This window comes from Cervus canadensis, chromosome 25 (assembly GCF_019320065.1).
Source record: "Cervus canadensis isolate Bull #8, Minnesota chromosome 25, ASM1932006v1, whole genome shotgun sequence".
Taxonomy (NCBI): Eukaryota; Metazoa; Chordata; class Mammalia; order Artiodactyla; family Cervidae; genus Cervus; species Cervus canadensis.
The window spans coordinates 31,048,733-31,058,213 of record NC_057410.1 but is presented as its reverse complement, the minus strand read 5'-3'; the positions used below and the strand labels follow the sequence as shown (position 1 = coordinate 31,058,213).

Here is a 9,481-nt window from a genome sequence, read left to right as displayed (position 1 = left end):
CTGGGGAGTGAGATTGGAAAAGAAGTGTAGTTTAGCAGAAAGAACTTTAGGCCAAAAGGCAGAAGATACTGGTTCAACCTGTAGTTCTTCTATTAAGAGCTCTAGAATCTTGAGAAAATCACCTGGTCTTCCTGAGACTCAATTCCCTATCCATTAAGTTGGAAAAATAGTATCCACTTAACATGATCATTGAGAAAATTACATAAGATAACACATGTTTCAGTGGGCAGCACACAGCAAGCACATGTTTTTTTAAGTGTATGGCTCTAGAGTTAGCCTGGGAGTTGTAATCCTGCCTCCACTCCTTACTAGCTGTGTGCCTTTGGGAACTGACTTGGCCTCAGTTTGCTCATCTTTAAAAGTGCGTTATAATAATACATGCCTTACAGGGCTTCCCTGGTGGCTCAGATGGGAAAGAATCTGCCTGCAATGTGGGAGAACTGGGTTCAATCCCTGGGTCAGGAAGATCCACTGGAGAAGGGAATGGCAACCCCCTCCAGTCTTCGTGCCTGGAGAATTCCATGGACAGAGGTGCCTGGCAGGCTATGGTCCACAGTGTCACAAAGAATTAGACATGAATGAGCAACTAACACTTTCACTTTCATAGGACTTTGAGGATAAAATTAGAGAATTTGTGTAATTACCTTATTTTATTACCTAGCACATAGTAAACATTCATTAAATGAGTAAACTACTGCTATTATTATTTTCTGGTCATCATCCTCTAATCATTTTTATATATTCTTATAAGGATTATTTTAAGTCTTGGATTGCATATTCCTATGACAAAGGAATGTCTACATACTGTTAGAGCCTTTACAGCTCCAAGCTCAATGCCAGACCCAGAAGTACTTGATTAAACAGCTCACAAATTATCTTGCATGATTCAGTTGAGGAGGTCCAGTTTTTCAATGAGGTTGAGATTCCTTTTCTCAGGAAGACAGCTAGATTTACCAAAGAGGAATGAGATGGGGAGGGGCTGGGAGAAGAGGCTGAGAAGCTGTTGAGATTTCAGAATTAGTAGGGCATTATATAAATCAAGGGCGCTTCCCTGGTGGCTCAGACGGTAAAGCGTCTGTCTGCAATGCAGGAGACCCAGGTTCGATCCCTGGGTTGGGAAGATCCTCTGGAGAAGGAAATGGCAGCCCACTCCAGTATTCTTGCCTGGAAAATCCTATGGACGGCGGAGCCTGGTAGGCTATCTTCCACGGGGTCGCAAAGAGTCAGACACGACTGAGCAAGACCTCCTCCTCCAGTATATAAATCAAGAGTCCTTATTGCAGACAACAGAATTCACTCTGGCTGGCTTAAGTAGAAATAAGTACATGAAAGAAGCTAAAAAGCTCACAAAATCTTTGGGAAGAACCAAGCTTGAATGCAATGCAGCCAGAAAAAAAATGCCCTATCACAACATGGAGCTGTTTTAATGCAAGCCCACAAAGAACCAAGTGCTTCTACCTTGGAGCTTTAACAGAGAATCTGCTTTCCTTCCCTCTCTCTCTCCCTCTTTCTGGACTCAGCTGCCTTCTTGCATCTAGGCCTCGTAAGTTGGCAGAAACTATCACAAGTCTCAGTCTATCTGCAAGGAAGTCTAAGAATGTAGATTTTGGCTTTCTTAACAGAAAGGGGTTGGAATATGAGTTTACTGAGTCAATTTATAGTATCTGCCACATAAATTTTAGGACTTTCTGTTTGCCTATGGCTTCATCAGTGTGATGTGTCAGAAAGACCATGAGGTATAGTGAAAAGATCACAAGCCATGATAACAGAAAAAATGTGCTTCTTTCTTTTCTTTGGACACACCAAATGTGTTCCTATCTTAGAGTCATTGCATATGTTCATCTTTTACCTGGAACTCTCTGCCCCTGTGACTTCTCATGGTTCATCCATACTTGTCCTTAAGTTCCAGCATGACTGTTACCTCCTCAGACAGGCCTTCCCTAACTACCCATCTACATGATTCCATCTCACCCAGCCTCCCATCGTGTCATCCTTTTATTTTCTTTTTTTGAATTTATCTGCTATTTTCTTGTTCTTTGTTGTTGTTGTTGTTTTTGCAGTCTGTACTCCTCTTACCTCTAAATAGAATGGAAATTCCATAAGAGCAGAGACTTGGTCTATCTTATTCACAGCTTCACCCCTGGAGTCCTGAAGAGTGGCTGACACATGACAATAATATTTATTTTACTATATATATAGCCTTCCCTGGTGTCTCTGATGGTAAAGAATCTGCCTGCAGTGTGGGAGACCTGGTCCAATCCCCGGGTTGGGAAAATCCCCTAGAGAAGGGAATGGCAACCTGCTCCAGTATTCTGGCCTGGAGAATTCCATGGACAGAGGAGACTGGCTGGCTACAGTCCATGGGGTTGCAAAGAGTCAGACACGACTGAGCAACTTTCACTATATATACTTATATACATACATACGTAAGTCTGGCTCTAGAGCCTGAGCATGCTAAATATAGTAGGTTAATTTTTGGATACATGTGTGAATGGACGTCTTTGAGTCATCTCATTGGCCCTCTCTGTTATATTTAACACTGCTAATTATCTCTTTCTCTGTCTCCTCACGGGCTTCTCGCCCTTAATCCCCTTGTCCCCTTCCTTTACCTGCTGATGTTCTATAGACTTCCATCCTGTGTCAACTGCTCTTTTTACCACATGCTCACCTTGGGTTTTATTCAGCATCATGATTGAATGCCCATATTTTCTGCTGACGAGTCCCAGATCTACCATCAATTTCTAGTGCTGATTCTCCAAGGGGGACAGAATTAAATGTTCTTGGCTTCCTGGACATCACCATTTGAGCATCCTTTATGCATCTCAAACTCAACAAACACAAAGTTGACTTCATCTGCTATATGTAATCAAGTTAGCATCAGCCAGTCTGTGGAGAGAGTGCCATTTCATCTTCCCCCCAAAATAAAATCTGCTCCTTCTCCACATCCCCCATCTCAGTCAACATCACCACCATTTAGCCAGTCTTCAGGGCCAACAACCTGGAATTCACTTTAGAATTCCTCCCCACCCCCTTCTCATAGCCAATCTATGACCAACTCTTGTGGATTCTACTACTTAAATAGTTCTCTAATCCATCCTTTCTTTTTATTCCTGCTCCCAACAGGATTTCTACATTTCCTTCCAAGAATATATATTGCAATTGTGTCCTAACTACTCTACCTGTCTCTGGTCTTGCTCCCTCAAATGTTTCTGAATAGCACTGGTATGATCGAACTACAATAAAATTTTGTTTGCTCTAAGCTACTCTGCAGTGGCTCTGCCATTCATTGCCCTTGGGATAAAGTTCCCACTTGGTAAAAATCAACCTTGACCTGGCCCTCGCCCACATCCCAAGTCTACATCAAGCCCCTTCCCTACTTCCAACCTTCACCAGCATCTATGCTGCAGAAATGACCAGCTGGGGACTTCCCTGGTGGCTCAATGGTTGAGAATCCACCTCCAGTGCAGGGAACATTGGTTTGATCCCTGGTCTGGGAAGCGCCCACATGCTGCAACTGCTGAAGGCCCTGGACCTAAAGCCTGTGTTCCGCAACAAGAGAAGCCACTGCAATGAGAGGCCTGTGCACCACAACAAAGAGTAGCCCCAGCTCACCCCAACTAGAGAAAGCTGGCACACAGCAACAAAGACCCAGCGCATGCAAAAATAAAAACAAATAAATAAATTTAGAAACAAACGGCCAATTGGCCAGTTCACTGCTTTTCCCCAGCAAAGCCCATATATAGAGGCCTGTTTTGCTCCTTGTGGAGTAGGGATCAGGGAAAGTCAGTCAGCTGGAGAGGAAAGGAAACGTTATGGTAGCTTTTCGGTCCCTTAATTTCTTCTTGAAGCCCAGCTGCAGTCCTGCCATTTCACTTCTCCAGACACTCCAAGAGCTTTATAATTCAGTTCCTTTATTCACTTCTGGCTCAAGTTGTGTCTGCTATTTGAAACCAAAAGGGTTTCAACAAATGCACTGATGAACTGAAAGAAAAGGCATCTGTTTACATAAGATGATTTGCATGAAAGAGCCCCCTCACAGGAAGAGGGAGAGGACTGGGGAGGCTGGCCCAGCCAGCCAGGGGGATGCGAGTCTGAGCAGCGAGTGCAGCAGGAGAAGCTGCAAACAGATGATGGAGACTCTATTTCACCGAGCCTCCCTCCTGCAGAAGCAGAGCTTCTGGGACCAAGTGACCAAGCACCGTCAGGGCAGAGCCTTCTCCATCTTCTGTAAGGGAAGCAGCTGTGGCACATTTAGGGCTCCAGGGAACATGGAACTGCTCTGGCATCTCCAGGATGGCTGTCTGGGGATCACAGAAGAGACGGCACTCTTGGCTCAGTCCTCGGTGTTATCACCTTGGACATCAGCAGCACGGGTGTGGAAATGCACACTCCCCAAATGGCTCAGTGGGCAACAGATATCTTTGAGGGGAGGTGATCCCGGCACAGGAAGAAGACGTCATGAATGTCTCTTGGTAACGGTACTGGACAGACTGGTTTGCAATACAACCACTGGGGAATCACAAAAATAACCGAACGAGACTTGGATGGGAACACTCAAGGCTCTGAAACTTGAAGATGTGAGATGAATTCAGCAAAATGTGGGTTACCACCATTAGTGGGCCCCCACTGCAACCCAGAGGCCAGCAAAATCTGAGGAAATTGAAAGTCATGGTATTAGATCTACTTAAAAATTGTTTTAAGTGAAGGAATAAAATAACCTAGGAAAACTAAGTTGGAATTATATACAGGATTTTCCTTCAAAGCCTTGTCTAGGACTCATAAGATGTTTATGAAATATCATCCACTAAAAGAAATGGTTTATAATTTAGTATGCCGAGATTTTCCTACTAACTCAACAAAGTAGAAGAGGACAATAGAAAGCTTATATTCCAGGGTTACCAGTCTGAATGTCCCCTTTATCAAATTAGGATCTCTGGGTAGTTAGCCACAGAGATCTTGTCAATTATTCTCAATCTCACTTGGGAAAGAAGTACACAGACATTTTCATAACCTTACTTTTAGTTCTGCATTTCACATGGAGTGCTTGACCCAATTGTGAAATGACACATTTTCCACAGCCTGATTGGGATAAACCTGACTGAACATATAGCAAATCAATTCACCCATGGAATGGATGTCAACCTAGCCTTAAAGAGAAACTTTCTCTCTAAAGAAACTTTGAACTCAATTGATACTTAATACACCTTTTAGATCTTCAGTTCTCTTCCATTCTTATAAGTGATACTACTGAGTTTCAAATTGAAGTTGATGAGTTATAAAAATCTTCATTTATAACATTCTAACTATGTTTACAGACATTTTTATAACACTCAGGAGACATAAAATGCAGGATCATTTGTTCATTGGAAGATGAAGTCTTGGGGAATTAAAATGTTTCTCAAACATAAATTTTCTAGTAAATGAAATCCAGAAATCAAACTTCCTATGTGAAAGGAGTTGCTCAAAGCAATTAACAAAACCTTCTGAGACAGATGTCATGTTTTCCCTATTTCACAGATGAAGAAATCGAAGCTTGGGAGGTCTCTGGTGGTCCAGTGGCTAACACTCCACGTTCCCAATGCAAGCAGGCTACATTTGATCCCTGGTCAGGCAACTAGAACCCAGATGCCACAACTGAAAGCTCACGTGCCGCAACAGAAGATTCCATGTGCTGAACTAAAAGATCCTGCGTGCCTCAACTTGGTGCAACCAAATAAATAAATAGAAATAATTTTTAAAATGAGAAGGAAAGAAACAGAAGTGTGGCGAACCTAAGTAATTTGCCTAAGAACCCATAGCTAGTAAGAGCCGGGCAGGGATTTAAGACAAACTGACTAGAGAGACCAGATGTGATATCAGAATAAGTAAACAGTGTTCCGACTTCTGCTAGCTTTTTCTTTAGCCAGTATGTGTACCTTTGGGCTGTTTTGGTGCCAATTCTGATCCCATCTGTATGTGATCTTGTCTTTTAAGCATGTAACCGCTTCTCTAGGAAGTCTAACTGACCTAGGATGAATTAGTGTCTTCACTGTGGGTTTTTTATTTTAACATGACCAAGTAATTCCTTAATTCTCAGCAGACACTGGCTGGGTCCTGAGTGTCCTAAATTAACTCATTTCTGGCACTATCTACCTGGAGATAGTGTGAGATTCCACAGGTTAAGGGCTCAGTCCAAAACACTCCCTCTTCCCTACCCCCCCAACTTCAGATGCCAATCACAAATTCAGGTTGTGCCCTGAGCTTCTGATTTACTAGCTAGAGATCACAGGTTCCTGAGACTGAATGCTTGGGTTTGATTAACTTACTAGAGCAACTCACATAAGCATTTTACCTGCTAGATTACCGGTTTATTAGGAAAGGATATAACCCAGGAAGAGCCAGATGGAAAAGATTCATAGAGCAAGAGATGTGGGAAGGGGCTCGGTCTCCTAGCACCAGTCTCCTAGCACCTCCTTGTGATCACCAATCTGGAAACTCCAAATCCCGTCCTTCTGGTTTTTCTATTTGTTTGTTTGCCACATTGCATGGCCTGTGGGATCTCGGTTCTTCAACCAGAGATTAAACCCAGGCTGCAGCAGTGAAAGTACCCAGTCCCTTTGATTCCTATGGAGGCTTCACTACATAGGCATGCTTGATGAAATCTTTGACCATTGGCGAATAATTCAACCTCCAGTTCCTCTCTCCTCCCCAGAGGCAGCGGAAGGGAGTGGGACTGAAAGTCCCTTTCTTCAGAGCAGGGGTTAGATGCTTGAAAGATATGACCACATATAGATAGGTTCAGAGTTGATACCAAAATAGTCCAAACAGCTGTGGTCCATTCCCCTGGCAACCACCCTCCATCCTTTTCCAAAAGTCAGTTCATTAATATAAACTCATGTGTGGCTCAAAAGAGTTTGTTGTGAATATGGAGACACCTTTATCACTTAGAGAAGTCCAAGGGTTTTAGGAGCTCAGTGCCAGAAAGGAGGACAAAGACCAAATATATATTTCTTATAAATCACAGCTTTCATGTTTAAGTTGTGGGGACATTAACTGGAAAAACCCCTCAAATGCACCTACTCTCAGTGAGTTCTTTATAATCAAGACTTGAAAAACAACCACGGCAAAAATATTAGGGAAGCACAAGGCGGAGGATTACCAATATCAATGACCTACAGTGTACCAAGAAGTGAAAGTGAAAGTCACTCAGTCATGTACGACTCTTTGCAACCCCATGGACTATACAGTTCTCAGAATTCTCCAGGCCAGAATATTGGAGTGGGTAGCCTTTCCTGTCTCCAGGGGATCTTCCCAACTGAGGGATCAAACCCAGGTCTCCCATATTGCGGGCGGATTCTTTACCAGCTGAGCCACAGGGAGGCCCATTATGTGTCAAGCCCTGTGCTAAGAGCTTTAAATACATTACCTCATTCATGTTTGTAACAACACAAGAACCAACTGTAACAACACAAGAACAAAGACTATCAAAGGGTCAGTTAGAACAATCAACAGTGTTAAAGAGCAATGACAATGCAAGATATTAGAAGACTTCAACAGCCTAAGAGGAGACAGAATAGGAAGATGGTCCTTGGGAAGAAACTCAAACAAATGGATTTAAATTCTTCTTAATTTATATTTTGAATGGGTATTATATGCAAAATTCAAAAGGTACAAAGAAAGTCTTCTGACTATTTTATCTAATCAAAATAGTTTATTGATTGGGACCATAAACTTTTTTGTCCGAAGAGTTTTATAATGGACATTTGATATTTGCGTCTGCTCCACATCTTTTCTTTGTAGTTCTTTTATATTGTGAATTCTCCTTTCCATAGATAGAAACAAAGATAACACATATCCTGAAACCCTTTGCTGCTAGGATATAGACATGTGACTATATTCCAATAAACCCCAAACCTAATCAAGACTGGGAATACAAGCAAAAAAACTACACCTTATTCTCTTGGTAAGTATGGCCCTGGGGGATTTGCCTTTCTGCAGGAACTGCAGTGGGGGCATTGGCTGTTAGTCCAGGCTTTATAGATGTTGAGCATCCCCTGCCTGGCAGCCACAGCAGGACTTCTGCTAGAACACTCCGATGGTGTGTTCAGACATTTGGGATATCGTTGGACATTTCTCCTGGATGCTTTGCTTCTGACTGTTTGACATGCAGGCTTTGTTGTTGGCCTTCCCAGAAATTCTAGTTAATACCATGTCATGAAATTCTACTGAAACTAGATAGAATGGATTCTTTCTTTGAAAGAGATCACAAGGTACTGGGAATCTGGTTTAGATTAGATGACTGGTTGGCTCAGAAAGCAGTGAGGGGACTTCCCTGGTGGCTCAGTGGTAAAGAATCTGCTTGCCAATGCAGGAGACACAGGTTCAACCCCCTGATCCAGGAAGATCCCACATGCTGCAGAGCAACTAAGCTCGTGCACCACAACTATTGAGCCTGTGCTCCAGAGCAAAGCCACAATGACTGAGCCCACACACTGCAACTCCTGAAGCCGACACACCCTAGAGCCAGTGCTCCATGATAGGAGAAGCCACTGCAATGAGAAGCCTGCACGCCACTAGAGAGCAGCCCCTGCTTGCCACAGTTAGACAAAAGCCTGCACAGTAACAAAGACCCAGCACAGTCAAAAGTAAATAAATAAAATAATTTTTAAAAAAAGAAAGCTGTAAGGATGGGATGCAGGTAAAACAGTGGCACCCAGTGGTAAAAGAGTCATGAAAACTATTGCACTACAAATTAGGATGATGCTGTTTCTTCCTCAGTTTAGACAGACACATCACTAGATTATATCTCAGGATGCCACAGTTAGAGTGAGGCCGGCCCCTATTCCCCAATCTCCCCACTATTAGGCAGGATTTGTAGGGTTGAAGAACCTGTCCCACATCTCCTGAGCTTCTAAGAGAAATCAAGACTGTAAACAGGGCTCAGATTATTTGGAGAAAATGGCTGAGAAGATCTTTTTTGAAGAGGTTTCTGCTCTACGTCTTTTCTCCTTTGGACAAGGGTGGAGGGTCCTTGGTGCTATCAAGCCCGGTGAAAGAAATTTCCAGTAGACCACTGAGTAAGTTGCAGCAGCCCCCTGCAGCTGGAAGACACGGAAGACCAGGGTCTGACTAATGACCAAGAAAGTGCGATCCAGTCGTGGAATGAAGTCCAGTCTCTCCAGCAAAATGTCAAATGTTAAGAAGGGCTGGTTAAGTACTCTGGAGAGAGCAGAACCAGGAAGGCTGCTCCACTGGAATCATCGGGCACTCTCGGAGCTTGCTGGGGCCAAGGGAGGGGATTTCCCATGACTACTTGCGGGTTGCACCGGAGAAAGCCTTGGATCCTAACAATAGGTCTTTTTAGACAGACCTTGACAATCAAAGCTGAGCATGTACTGCTGGATATCCAGGGGCTAAGGAAAGAGTTGAAAGGAACCAGCCAGAATAGAGATTTGTCCTACTGAGGGAATTGCAGGAGAGGAGGACGGCAGGGAGCATCCAA

The 9,481-nt window shown here is 43.4% G+C and overlaps 1 non-coding gene across 1 annotated transcript; it reads left to right on the top strand.

Annotated features, from left to right (window-relative positions):
- Positions 1-1,048: 1,048 nt before the first annotated feature.
- TRNAC-GCA lies at positions 1,049-1,120 on the top strand. The gene has a single exon. It is a non-coding gene; the product is annotated as a tRNA-Cys (tRNA).
- The last annotated feature ends 8,361 nt before the right edge of the window (positions 1,121-9,481 follow it).